This window comes from Sciurus vulgaris (assembly GCF_902686455.1).
Source record: "Sciurus vulgaris genome assembly, chromosome: 7".
In the NCBI taxonomy this organism is placed as follows: domain Eukaryota; kingdom Metazoa; phylum Chordata; class Mammalia; order Rodentia; family Sciuridae; genus Sciurus; species Sciurus vulgaris.
The window spans coordinates 152,478,695-152,493,941 of record NC_136467.1 but is presented as its reverse complement, the minus strand read 5'-3'; the positions used below and the strand labels follow the sequence as shown (position 1 = coordinate 152,493,941).

The following is a 15,247-nucleotide window of genomic DNA, read 5'->3' as shown; positions in this document are numbered from 1 at the left end:
TTCCCTGGGGATGATGGGCTCAGTGAGAGTCCAGGGCTGTCTACCCACTCATCCACCTGCCTTCAGTTATCCGGAGCCATCCTACCTCCTGAACGGAGCATGTACTCAAATAAATAAATAAATAAATGTCAAGGCCATCGATATTTACCTCTCCTGAACCTGAAGGTCAGTTCAAAAGGGTACTGGTTATTTATGGGAATTCTTCAGTCACCTAGGGCAGATGGGAGAAAGGAAGAGCTTGGACCTGTTCCCACATTATCTTTACGATCTCTAATATAAGAAGTTGACTGCCAACTGCTAAAGCATTCCAAAGTGAAAGGTGAAATTAATATTTTTAACATAAAAATATCGCTCGTGGCACTCAGTGTCCATGAATCTAATGTTATCAACGAACCCAAGTCAGAAGAGCGTCACGTGACACCACGCCATGAAACCTCCAAATAACAGCCAATTCCAATGTGGTGATATACTTATAACCATGGGGTGATTTTTGTTCTCGATGCTGGATCTGGAATTTTTTAAAGTATAAAAATAAAGCTCAGCTGGTAGAGTGCTTGCCTCACAAGCACAAGGCCCTGAGTTCGATCCCCAGTATCGCAAAAAATAAAAATAAATAAATAAATAAATAAAGCACAGAAGGTTAGATCTAGAGCCACTGGTAATAAAACAAACCACCTGAACATCGCCACATGCCCTACGCCACTCTCCTGGAGTGGTCCTCAGTGTGAAAAGCTGCCCCGGATCTTGCCCTGGCCGAGGCCAGCTAAATGCTTTCCTCCTAAATATGTGGGAAAGAAAGTATGGAGCCTTTTGTGGGGGTAGGAGGGGTGCTAGCGATTGAACCCAGGGTCTTGCTAAGCACGTACTCTTTCACTGAGCTGCACCCAGAAAAGATTATCTATCCCCCCGAATTGCACCAACTCAAAACTGAAGTACATATAAATACATATATATATATATATATATATATATATATACGAAAGATTCCAAGAAACAGAGACTAGCAAGCACGCGCCATCCCTCAAAAACACGTTGCGGAATGTGTCATTACACCCCCAATGCACAATAATTCTTTGATCTTATTAAAGAACCTGAATTCGATAACTGGGCCACTAGGTTTTCCAACCATCTCAAGGAACAAAAGGCGGGGGAGTGATGCAGACACCATCACTGTGTCCCTGCCTGGACCAGGACGGAGCCACTAGCCTCTCGACAGACATCTCCTGGAGAAAATGAAAAGGAAAATTTGGAAGACACTTCTGCTTGCAATTAAGAGGTACGTCCAGACAGTATCAAGAGTTGTGTTCTCCCATTTGAAACCCCGGTTTTATCTTCCTGTTTTGACTAGTGGGCTCTTGACGAAGGGCCTGCGGTGTTATAAATTATCCCATTACTCACTCCCTCAGGTAACCCTGCGGGAACAGGAAGGAAGTAAATCTTGGAGTGGTGCACTTATATCCCTTAATCATACACAGGCATGCCCTCCAAAGCAGTAAATCACTACCCTGCACATGTCACCATGATTCACACCTGCAGCAGAGCAGAGCCGACAGGTACTGAGGAACACCATGCCCAGAGAAAGGCATCTGGATACGTGAAAATTAACACCGCCCAGGCACACCAGGGCTTGCTCTTCGCTAACAGACATCACACCAGCAAGTGTGTTGCCCGAATCAAGGGTCAGCAGCCATGTTCAGGGCAGATTTTATAGAGCAAAGCTTTCTAAACAGAAGATTTCGGTACTCAGTACCTTCCTAGGCTCCACTAAGACCAAATATCTACATCAAGTTCACCCATTTGGGCATGAGTTTAATTAGGACCACTGGTCCTGTGGTTGGGTTGACCTTCCTCTCAAACTCTGCAGGGCAGAAACAGGACCAATCATATGTTCTAAGATGCTATCTAACTATGATCAAGAGCCTATCTGACTTTACAGAGAAGCAGTAAAGAATCAAAATGCACCATCAACACTGAAGAAAAATACCTGTGGTTACCCTATCTTCTAGGATCATGCACCCATTTAGGACATCTGGAACAGGAAGAGCAAAGGAGGTTTCCAGTTGTCACAGAGCCTTCTTTTACTCTGATTGTTTAAAAAAAAAAAAAAAAAAAAATGCACATTGCTTCCAGGTGGGTATGAATTACCCAAGTCGACATGGACAGTCTTAGGGAGTCCAGGACCACCGCTTCTGCTGGCCTTGGGAGAGCCTACAGCAGAAGCACCTGCTCAGTGACCTTAGGCACAGACCCCTAGCTACAGAGGGAAGCGCCTCGCCCAGAAAAGCACCTGCCAACAGAACAAGGCCAAACGACAGGAAGCTCCTCCACAGGCTTCACTGAACCCTTCTGTGGAGGCTGCGCCCTTACTACCAGTGGCCCTTCACACACGCCAGCACTTCCCATTCAATACACCTTTGGCTCAGCATCGGGAGACACAACAGTACAGCGGTCTCCTGGCTCCTCCGTCTCAGCCACGGTGACCTGAGTTTTACCCCATTGGAACTTTAGGGATGACAGCTCTCACTGGGGGAGGAAATGACACTGTTTCAGCAAGGACCAGGAGGGGGGACAGAGGCTCTGCACTGCCTTCAGCAAGATGGTCGCCTCGAAGGTCAGCCTCTGAGACAGGCAAAGAGCGGGGATTTGTAAGACAAAGAATGACATGTATTTCTGACAGCTGGGCAGATGGACAGAGGATGGAAGTCTCCTTTAAATAAGAACCAGCGTCGTACATTTTAAATAGAGTAAGGTAATTGAAAATAGATTTTTTTGTAAAAGAATGAACTCAATGCTACCACCCTTTTAAGCTTGCATTATTTATTTATTTATTTTATTGATTTTAAAGGGCTTTCTAATAAGATTACATGTCCACCCTGGTAGGGCCCAAAGCTCTCTGACTGCATGTGAATGAGCTGTGGTCTGCTCAGCTTTCAGCACCAGGCTCTCTTCCCCAGACTACATCATCATCACGCTAAAGCACAGGCATCTCCACTGAGCTGGGGGATGAGCTGTAGCAACAGCAATAACGACGCTTTAGCCTGAAAGTGGGTGCACACACAGACACGTGTCTCCCCGGGAAGCCAGTGTGAGCACATATAAAGCATCCATACTAAAACACACGGACATAAGCTGGATGGCCACTCCTCCAAGAAAGCCGAGTGCCCAGGTTGCCTTGACCCCAAGGGGCGGGAATTACTCTCTGGATGCTCTATCTGTTTTTCATCACGCTTTTTGTTTTACCTCCAGCTTTAAAACTGATCAAATGGGAGGAAGCGTTCTTGGTAAACACTCCCCCTGACTCTCGTCAGGCTTAGGAGAATGTTATTTCTAGACCTAAAGAACAATGCAATATAAACCACAGATGCTGCTGCCTGTCAGACACGGAGTGTGTCCAAAGATTAACCCACAGCCACCCATCACTGCATGGCATTCCTGACTCACTCGCATACAGACAGAGGGAAGACGCCTTTTAGCTAAAAATGGAGATGTCAGGCAGCTGCATGTCAGACTTTAAAAATGATCTTTGGGAAATCTCAAGGGCTTATGCTCCCTAAAACAGCAAATACATCCTTTTTTTTTTTTTTTTTCCTTTTAATGTAATACCAGTAAACCACATTCAAGGTCAGAAAAAGTCTACTTGGCCACCTGAATAACTCTGCCATATTTGGTATTCAAAATTAAAAGGCAGAGAGTTAAAAGTGGTAGTTAAGTGCTAGATTTCAACTTGAAAGTTTAAAATTGGGGCAGGACATAAACCAAAATAAGGACAACTCATTTAATGGCATTTAGTCAGCTCACTTGTTAAATGTACTCTGATTCACACACACAGTCAAAAAACAGGACTAGAGCTGGAAGAACAGCCAGCGTCGTGGCAGACATGTTTATTGAGCCATTATGTATGCAACGCCTGCCCCGAGCAGGGCCAAGAGATAACGGAGCATCATTAAAATAGTAAAATCCATAAAGAGACACAGGGAGCAAGAGTACAGTCAGCACGATGTCAGGAAGTCACCTCCTTGGCTCCGTCTTGCTCTCAAAATGCAGCCCTCAGACACCATGCACCCCCACATGGAAGGCACCAGAACGGGGGCTCCCAGCCTGCAGCCTAAATGACAGCCTAGAGTTTGTGGGTTCTATAAAGGGCGGCTTGAGATTCAGGTTTCATTTTTCTGTCTAAATAAAATGTCCCTGGAACCATTCTCCGGGCAAGATGGAATCACAGAAGATTCATAGACAGAGCGGTTGACCAATTTCTTGTACTCAGAGCACTCAGTACTGACCAGGTCACCAGGCCCTTCTACCTGCCACTCGGCTGCTCCCAGGCGGGTACCAGGGCCAGATCCACTGATGAAGCAGGACATGTTTCCTATGTCAAGTTCAGCACCAAACAATAAACCACAGATACTCAACCAGAAGATCACCATCCTCCAGAGCTTAAAACCGTCTTTCTAACACCAAAATTATAAAGTTCTGGGGAAAGGAATGAGAACAAAAAAAGGGATTGGTGGTGTGGGGGAGCAGGGAGATTTTTTTCCATGGCCCTAAGGGTATTGTTTAGGTTCCATGAAGCTCAGACTGAAATCTGGTGCCATGCTAGGGTTGAACTCAAGGTGCCAGAGTGAGTTTTCAGCCGAAAATCTGCTGAAACTGGGTTGCTGGGGAGTGGTGTGTATCAGTAAAACAGACACAGATTTTACCCACCACCAGCATTGTGAATGACTCGAGAACCAGGCAGGGAAGCATAAATATGTCTCTCTACCTTTGTCCATTTGGATAACGAGCAGCTAAAAAAGTTCAAAGAGACACTTTGTCATTCCAGAGCGCTGAATCTATAAATCTCACAGCGAGCATTTCCCAACCTGGGGCAAGAACAGATGAGAAGATGAAGGGCATTTCTATTCTGAAGGGTAAGGCCAGCAGCTGCCGTTCCCCCTTCTCAGTACTGGGCTCATGCAAACTTGTTTATGCATTTGGTGTGTTCATGGAATTTGCCAGTTTGGGGGCTTGACACCAGTAAGATGGCTGAACATTTGTTGTCCATTTGTTGACTGACAACAATTCAAGACTTACATGCCACACGAAAAGAACCTGACCAACTGGGATAAAGCACCCAAGTCCTTGATGGAACACAAGTCCAAAAGGAAACATGGTTTTTAGTCGCTCACATGACCCTTTTCTGCACCCTCTCTTCTTATCAAAGACAGCTTTACTCCTAGCATGTTTCAATAAACGTTCACAACTGCTACCCAATCAGCAGGCACTTAGGTAACTCGGGCCAATTCTCAAGCTCAAGCTCAATTAAGCTCTTGTCTTGCACAGTTTTGTGAGGAAATTGAAATCCTCAAGATGGTAATACACTCTCTGAAATCCAAACCAAACCCCTAAGTTACTGAAGGGCAGAGACACTGTTAGAAACAGTTCTAGTGTCCCCTTCCAGGATAATAACTGATTAAATAAAACTCTGTGTGCTTATTCAAAACTGCCTCGACCTGGTCCTTTTCATGCACGCAGGAACAGGAAAGTCTAAATGATTCGTATCAAAGTCTTCTCAAGTTGTTCTAGTTTTATTATCAATTGGCAAACTAAAATTTTATATCTTCCACTGCATATTGCAAATGTCTTAATTACAGCTTCATTTATATTCAGAGAAACACTAGTATTCTGCCAAAACAAAATAATAAACTTAAAAAATTGATCCATTAATTTGAAATTTTCCTTCCAAAAGATACTTTGCCCTTCTTTTATTTATCACGGATTAATGTCTGGAAACATCCTTTATACCAAATATCTTATTCCTACTAAAGTTGGAATGCTGGATTTCTCCAAATATATTTGTTTGTATTAAACAAATGTTCAACAACCTTCAGAATTAACAAATGGAACAGAGGCCCCAGATGAATGCCAGCTATGTAAACAACCTGAGCACAAAATCACAGCTCTACCAAATTGGTAACGTTCTCAGACAACAGCCAATTCCAAGTCACTGGCCACACCTTTCTTTCTGGAGAAAGGCAGAGCCTCAAGAATTTCAGTCACCTTCTCTTAGTTCACAGACTACAAGGAGAGCTACCTATACCAACTCTTGAAGGAACTCATGTTGTGAATATTGCTCCTTTCCAGCTCTAATAATTAATGAGAACCTCTAATGTTAATTGAAAACTTTGTATTTTTACAACTATTCTTACTATGCAGAACATATTTAAGTAGGTCTCACTATGCAGATACCCACAAGATTTCAGGAGCATCAAGTCTGTCCCAAAACCTCTTCCTAGGCTGCTTGTCAACTATCCAGATCCCCCGCCACTGTTTGATGACTTAGGTGGTGGAATTCGCTGGATGAAATTCCTCGCTATTGAACCCTTCACATGAAGTTGCCTCCTGTAGGGATCCAGAGCCAACCATATCAGGGCAGGATCGGCTGAGCAGGTAAACCCCAGCAGGAGGAGGAGCAAGGAAACAAGTAAATCCAGGAAACCCCAGCAGGATGGGCCATCTTGTACTCCATTTTGAAGTAGAAAATGTGGAGACTTGGCTTCTGACGGTGGATGAGAGCAGAAGATTTATGTTTTGATCAGGTAAACGCAGAATGAAAGAAATCCCCTTCTTTCATAACATTTCAGAAATAAGAACAAAAATCCTCTAAGTCAAGGCAGGCACAATCTTTTTAGAAACCTCATCTACCCAAAATATTAGCATTTAGGGAAAGTCGTCTTGCCACGTTGACCTCGAAGTACACAAGGGAAACGTGGTCTGGGGACCCTCATCTGGGCTTTATCCAGGACCGACTGTCTCTCACAAGGTATTAGTCTGAAAAAGTCACCTCCGTTTAGGAGTCACACCAACATCTAAAAGCCTACAAAAACAGCAAAGTACTGGCCTTTTTAAAAGTAGGAAGACATTCGCTCAGATCCGGAAGACGAGGGTGGGCATAGGCCTCAGCCTGACTGCACGTCCAAACAGCTTTCAACCTCCGAATATCAGCATGACACGATCCGGGCAGTGGAGGGGCAGAATCCTGCCCCATTTCCACTGTGTAAGTGAGGCCCTGTGGTGGATGCGTCTGCGTTCAGCAGTCAGGCGTGTTCCCCAAAGAGACCCCAATTCTCATGCAAAGCAATTCAGCTTCAACCTGGAAATTCTCAATGTTTTCAGGGAATGGGATGCGGAATCTGATGAGGCGGAGTTTCAGAGGTACCTGGAGCAACACTGCTCAACGTCCTTGACACGACGTAGCAGGTGAAGTCAACAAGGAAATACTGTTTCCTTTTATGCATCAAATGCTACGACTAAAGAAGCCCAGGAACTTGGTAAAACAAAAGTTCAAAGGAGTGGCAGTGAGACATAAGCAAGGTCACCAGGGAAGTGGCAAGAGACCCGTTCTGGAAACTCCAAATTGTGGAAGAGACCATAAAATTAGCATCGAGGAAGGGGGACGGTAAATAGGGCCCTTTCCCACTTTTCCTTCTTCCTTTTTACCTAGAAATGGAGTCCTGATCGACAGTTCTGCATTCACCTAGTCCACTTCAAGCCACACCAGGGACATTGAAGACCACCTGCTCCTTACTCCTGAAGGAAGCTGAAGGGTAAATTTTGAAGTCACTCTTCTTGGGACCACACTCCCTGTGGTCTGCGAAAGTCCCTAAGGAGCTGGCTGGGAGCACAGCGTCATCCCTGGGAGGGCTAGACACAACCACACTTTTGAAAGGTGGGTAAAGACAACCACAAGAACATTCTGCTCCTCTTCTGATGTCACTCCTTATTGAGAAAAGAAGTAAGAATTAAAGACAAAGCCCAGAGACCAACAGGAGGTGAGCAGGCACTGCGGGCAGCTTGCTGCAGGACTTCCCTAACTTGCTCTCACCTGTCTGACCTTCCCTCATCCTCATTAGCATTGCTACTTAGGACACAAGGAAAAATAAGCTGCACAGTAATGAAAAATTACAGCCCAACAAGATGGGACACGCCCGAGGCCCCCAGCAACTTAGCCTAAAAGGGAACTCAGGGGCCCTTCCCTTTTCTACCCAAAACACCAACGCAAACATAGCAAGCACAACACTCTTGGGAATCCTGTTTCCATGGTCCAGGGGAATAAAGCCTTTCCATCTCTGGGTCTCTCCTGAAGGCCACACCACCACCCCCATAAGACACATTCTTGCACTGGCCCAAAGAGTGAACAGCCAAAGAGTGAACTCATCACTTGCTTAAAAAAACAAATAGATACTTGTACACCCCTATTCACAGAGCATCATTCACAAAATAATGATGATAACAGCCCAAGCATGGAAGCAACCCAGATGCCCATCATCAGCTGAATGGATAAAGTATGGCAGATACAATGGAATATTAGTCAGCCTTAAAGATGGGGTGGCAGGTGTGGATGGGAGGTGGATTCTGACATTTACCACAGCATGGAGGCATCCTGAAGGCATGATGCTAGGTGAAATCAGCCAGTCACAAATGGACCAACAATGTATGATTCCAAACTCAGACAGAGAAAGGATGGTGGTTCCCGCCCGGGGCTGTGGGCAGGGAAACCATGAGTTGGTGAGTAGGTGTAGCATTTTAGTTTTGCAAGATGGGAGGCTCTGGAGATTAGGTGCACAAGGACATGACTATTCTCAACACTACTAAATTATACACTTGAAAAGAATAGGGCGAGTTTTATGTTATGTGTATGTTAATCATAATAAAAATAAATTAAAAAGAAAAATACATTAAGCTGGCAAACTGGAGTTAGCTGCTCTCTTCTAAACTACCTGTGCATCCTCGGTGCTGACTGGTAGGAATCACTGGCGTACTATTGCACCTACTGCGTTCCCTGGAATAACAGGCACTCACATTAGTGCTTGCTCCACAGCAAGGAAGCGGAGGTCCAGGCCCACTAAGTGCCTTTTGCAAGATGGCGCATCCGCAGATGGATGAAGTGGTGCCTCACGCGGACTCTGCTCTTCTGCCTAGATAGCTCACACACCCCGCAAGCAGGCTTTCCCCAGAGGTCACGGTCACCTCCCTGTCCCGTTCCTGGGCTTGGCAAGCTTATCTTCACTTGGCTTCTGCGGTAAGTGATATGGCTGACCCTCCTTGCCTTCTGGACACTACCTCTTCCCTCCGCTTTCGGGACACCATTTTCTCCTGGTAATCCTATCGTCTGACCACGCCTTCCTTATCATGTTCTTAAGAAACGGATTCTTCTTCCCCAATTTCCGCCAAAACAATGGCTAATTAATGACTGACTAAGTAGTTAAGCTATATTTACTTTAAATTCATTTTGCACATTCACAGGGTTGTTTTTGTGATCGGTTCCAGAGCCGTCTGGAGACAAGTTCATGAAGGTGGAGAGTCTACCTTACTTACCATACACCTCTCAAAGCCTCACGCAATATATGCAGTAAATCTCACAAAGACTCGTTAAATTTGATCTTAGTGTAACTAAACCCTCCCCTTCAAAACCACGGTTCCTAGAACTCTTCCAGATTCCAGTGAGAAAATCTCCCCAACAATCTAGCCATGCAAGGCCAGCAAAGGGCCATGGTGGGCTCCAGGGAAGAGCTAAGCAGTCAAAAAGCTTCACCGTGTGACGCTCGGCGTCACACTCAGATCTCCGCCATGCCGCACCCCAGCACAAAGGCATTATTAACTAAAATGAGAACGCTGCAATCTTCCTACGTGTCCTCCGACTACTAATTGAACTAATCCTTGAAACCCTAACCCACGAAATTAGAGGAAGCTCCAAAAGTGTGTGATCACTCAAGGCTGCTAAATTTGGGTGAAGAGTAAGTTAGTTGCAGATTAAATTCACCACACCATGTCACGGAATAGCAAGTTACACAACAGTACGCTTCTGTTCCATTATTGCCTTAAAATAACAGGCTCTTCAGCAGCACCCTCTGGAAGTGACCCACCTGAGGTTGGCCCTGCATCTTCCTTGGTACTTGGTCCCTCTCTGAACAGTACACTCTGAAGCCTACTTCTGCTCTCTGACCTCTGCAATGCCCTCCCTTACTTCTAGGCCCAGCACAATGGCATGTTAATAGGCTGTTCGGATTCGCTCTGCAAAAATCAGTGTTGCAGACCCAGCAGGGTAACTCAGCTGCTCCAGCGGGTGCGAGTGTGCACACGGCTCTGGGTACCGCTGGGTGAGTCGCTGTTCCAAGGAATGAACATTTACCGAGGGAACTGACAGCTTTTCTTCTTTATTATTAGAGCATTATAATCACACATAGTTTTTGGGTTCCTTTTGACCAAATCATACATGCAAGAAATCCAATTTCTATGCCCACTCCCCCACTCCATTATCCCTTCCTCCCTCTCCCTCTTCTCCCTCCTCTCCTCCACTGATCTTCCTTTTGCTGCTTTATTCATTTATTTTTGACTGGTTGGTACCTTCTACATGTAAAGGTGGAATCCCCTTTGGCAGCTTTAGATATGCATAGGACAGGATTCTGTTGGATTCATTCCACATTCCCTGGCACTCTCCTCTCCTCCTCCTTCTGCTCCACTGATTTCCCTGATCTTTATGATACCCAATCCCCTCCCCCCACCTTCTTTCCCTTATGTTGCTCTAACTTCCACATGTGGGGGAAAACATTTGACTTCTGATTTTCTGAGTCTGGTTTATTTCACTTAGCATGATTTTCTCCATTTCCATCCATTTATCAGCAAATGCCATTATTTCATTCTTCTGACTGAGTCAAATTCCATTGTGTATATATACCACATTTTCTCGATCTGTTCATCTATTGACAGGTATCTGGGATGATATCATAATTTAGCTATTGTGAATCGTACTGCTATAAACGCTGTAGTGATTGTGTGACTGTAGTATGCTGATTTTAGTTCTTTTGGATAAATACTGAGGAGTAGGGCTAGCTGGGTCAGATGGTGTAGTTCCATTCCTAGTTTTTGAAGGAAATCTTTACATTGCTTTCCAAAGTGGTTGAACGAATTTGCAGTCCCACCAGCAATGTATGAGTGTACCTTTTTCCCCCACATCCTCAACAACATTTGTTATTTTTGTATTCTTGATAATTGCCAATCTGACTGGAGTGAGATGAAATTTCAATGTAGTTTTAATTTGCATTTTTCTGATTCCTAGAGCTATTGAACATTTTGTCGTATATTTGTTGGTCATTTGTTTCTTCTTTTGAGAAATTTTTGTTTAGTTTTTTTGCTCATTTATTGATTGGGGTTATTTTTAGCATTGAGTTGTTTTGAGTTATTTGTATGTTCTGGATATTAATCCCCCATCAGAGGAATAGCTGGCAAAGATTTTTCCCATTCCAAAACCTCTCTCTTCACTCTATTTCCTTGGTTGTACAAAGCTTCTTAATTTGATGGCACCCCACTTCATTGACTCCTGGTTTTCGTTCTTGAGCTTGAGGGGCTTGAGGAAGTCAGTACCTGCACTTACATGATGGGGTGCTGACCCGACCTCTCTTCTAGTAGTGGCAAGATTTCTGGCCTAATTCCTGAGTCTGTGGCCCACTTAGCTCTGACTTTTGTGCAGGGTGAGAGATGGGGATCTAGTTCCATTCCTCTACATGTGGATAGCCAGCCTTCCAGCACCATCCGTTTAAAGGGTTGCCTTTTCTCTAATGTCTATTTTTGGCACCTCTCTCAAGCATCAGATGACTGTGGGTATGTGGTGTTATCTCTGTATCTTCTATACTATTCCACTGTTCTCCACACCTGTTCACTTAGTGCTTCCTTAAATTGATTTTTTGTTTGTTTGATTTAGGTACTGAAACCAATTTCCCACCTTATTTTAAATACCTTAAACATACTGAGGTAGCCATTCCCTACAAGCCATTGTCCAAAATATTGCACAATGTTAAAAAGATAAAATTTCAACAAAAAGAAATGGTTATGACTGAATTGAGAATTCAGAGAGGAAGTTGACTGGTCCAAGAGAAAGGATAATTTTTTTAAGTCTAGATGGAAAAAAGGACCAACTATCAGGATAGCACGCTTGGTAGATTGAAAGGGCACATTAAAGGAACATGGTGGAATCCAATATCAGTTTCTGATAAGAAGTTATTTTTCAGCAAATGAAAGGTCACCCTTTGATAACACGTGTGTAATGGCACATGACGTTGACCAGAGAAAGCATACATTTTTGAGATAGAGGAGATTTTTTAAAAGATCATCTCTCTTTGAGAGAAGGAGAAAAAAAGAGCCTTTCTAAACTTTGAGAGTCACAGAAGACACGCTTCCTTTTTCTCCTGCGGCCAGAGTTAAGGCTTTTCAGTATTTTGCTGCTGCTGTTGTTTTACAAAGCGCATCTGTGAAATTACCTTACCCAGCCTGAAGGCTCTGCTTTCAGAAGGCTGTGGTCTCTGAGGTCCAAGGGTCTCACGGGAACAAATGCCACCCGGAAGAGGTGCCGGAGCCAGGGGTGAGGGCAGGGAGCAGCCAGGAAGACGCTCCTCACCTCCTCTCTTCAGCGTGTTCCCTGGGTGTGGCAACAAGAGGAATGGACATTTTAGTCAGTATTATTATTTATGAATTCCCTTCGATGGAGCCTCTTGCTGCCTGCAGAGGGGCTCGGCACTCCCGCAGCCCCTGCTCAAGATCTCCAGAGCACATGGACATAACTGCCACCACCGTCCTGGGGTCGCCTGGCTGCCCCCTGCCACCCCCACACACTCCAGCTCCACAGTTGGCACTTGTTCTGTGGCTGTCATTTTCTGTCACTCTTCTTCCTCTCTGAAGGTCACAGACCCTTGCTTTACCTTCCCAACATGTCCATGTGCCCCTCCACCCAACACAACAGGTCCTCAGCAGGGCCATTCATTAATTTTGGGAAAATCCACGGTGCACCTGGTACTCAGCAAGCCCTACCCTGGGAGCCGGGCTGGTGGCCATGAAGGAAGCGCACACCAGTGCCAGCCCCTGGCAAGCTGACAGTCCAGCCAGTTCCTGCGGAGGGATGGAAGGACACTAGAGGACCAGCGCCTTCTCTCCTGACAGCCTGGAAGTCACACTCAGAGAAACAACACACACACCTCGCCCTAGACCTGCTGTTACACAATCTCTAGAATTCGGATGTGAAGTCCAGGCCTGATTAGAGCCCCAGAGTTATCAACAGACCGGTTAATTTCCTTTATCAATGGCCAATCTCAAAGGACAGGAGATGGGCCCTCACGCTGCCATCAGACGACCATTCTGCCCACAAACAGTAACATCTACTTGGAGGCAGCCACGGCCTGATTAGAAAGCAGAAAATCAAGCCAGGAGAGGACCAGTCTCCCTCCAGCACTGCTGGTTCTAACAACTCCTAACCACAGAACGTTGGTGACTCTGGAAAGTCTCTCATTTCACCGGTGTTCCCTCCCCTGAACCTTCACATGGCAGGTGGTGCAGGTGGGTAGAGTCCCACCATCCTGTGTCTGGAGACACTACGTGGAGGCTCAGGGGCTTATGTTACTTGCCTCATTTTATGCAGCTGATAAATTATAAGGTCAAATTCACACGCAAGAACTGCAAGGTCAACAGCAAGTTCTCACTACGGCTCGCCACCTTCAAGAGCAGACGCAGATCACAGATTGAGCTGGAAACGCAGAACCTTCAGCTGCGACACAAGTCCTCTCCCCAGTAATGCCCATCCCCCCTCTCTCTCACACCCCTATGTTTTGGGGTTCCACAGGAAATCTACCAGTTACTGCCAATGAAGACCACCCTTTCTACAGAAGTCAGGTAGCAGACCTTCCAGGCAGCTGGCCTACAGGTGCCCTGCCTAGTGACTTCATCACCTCTAGATTCTGAAGAGCTTCCCTTCAGGTCACTAACTTCCTGGTCCAAGATGGCAAGTTCTCGCAGAGCCAGGACGTCAGACGCTTCAGCCACCCTGGCCCTCAGCACACTTTGTGACCTGTAGCAGGACAAGTAATGAAGGAACGCATGACGACTCCACACCCTCACTGGGAAAGCTGGCTCAGGAGTTTACTGCTTCTCCTCCATTATTTGAGCCATTCAAAGGCGGAGGAGCTCCCCGTCTCCCTGTGAGAATCACGTGCCGAGCCCCAGATGGTGCCGTGCTTATGTGGCATGTGTGTTGCATCAATATTTGCTCATTGATCTGTTGCTCAAATACCACTACTGAGTTGTGTTTGTCTGGCAAATCAGGCAACTTTAATAATTAGGGTCTGGGGTGGGAAAATGTCTTCTGAAAAACTTAGGGGTGAAGGATAGGAAGGATGGAGAGTGAGACTAGTCTACGGGAAGGGTACTAGAGGGAAACACGTTCCACAGCTAAAACAAAATCGTGAAATCAACAAGAGCAACACTGTGTTGTTTTACACACACAAACAAACACACACAAGTAACAAAAGTACCTTTGCCACTGCTGTAGCCTGTGGAGTCACACTGTAGACACTGAAATGCAGATGTGTCACCTTTTGCTCTACCAAAATCAAAAAAGACTCACTCTCCTGTCTACAAACGCCATACTTTGTAATTCTTCTGACAAAAGCACATGTACTAAAGTATTAGGCCACTAAACTGAGTGAGGTGTTTCGGTAAACCAGGTTTCTGATTTGTTGAAGGTTAACAAGAAAATCATCTGTGGTTTAAGCCTTTGTAGGGGATCAGAGAATCTGAGAGTTGGCTGGGACAGTACAGATAAAGCCCCCACCCAGTGGAGGAGCCTTTCCGTGGTGATCACCAAGACCCAGAGGAAGAGCATTAATGTTTCCCTGTAATGGACATACTTCATCTTTCCCGGATGATAAGTGATTTTCAGGTATCACGAGGTCATGTTTGAAGTCAGAATCTCCCACATGCTGTGAACTGCAGATGTGATCATGGGACACCGAGGCAGAGAGACACAGATCCCAGCACAAGCCCGGGAAAGCATATGAAACCTAAAGTCCTTAATATGTCTGTCTCCTAAGAGATGCTCAAAGAAAGCACAGCTTGGTTAAAGACCAATGATTTTTGAGTTCTGTTTGGGGTTTATCTTCACTGAAAAAAAGAATTTGATGTTACTATGAGCTCAAGGAGTCAGATCAGACCAAAAGACAATGATGTTGTTCAAGCTTAATTGAAAACTCTCCTGAATTATTAATAATAGCATAATTGCTGCCTCCAGATGAATACATATTTATCTCAATGGAATCATGTCCAATGATAAGAGTATATTGCCATGACAAACTACTAAACCTTACAACATACGATCAATTTACATTATTTTATTCAATGGATGTAGTGCTGAAAATTGACATATGTGCAAAGTCTTTTTTTGTAAATC

The 15,247-nt window shown here is 45.1% G+C and overlaps 1 long non-coding RNA gene across 1 annotated transcript in view; it reads right to left on the bottom strand.

Moving 5' to 3' along the window:
• Positions 1-12,298: 12,298 nt before the first annotated feature.
• The window catches only part of LOC306665297, a 157,601-nt gene continuing 154,652 nt past the window's right edge, over positions 12,299-15,247 (bottom strand). The window contains exon 3 of the long non-coding RNA XR_013764961.1: positions 12,299-12,451. This is a non-coding gene — a long non-coding RNA (uncharacterized lncRNA). The remainder of the gene's footprint in view (positions 12,452-15,247) is intronic.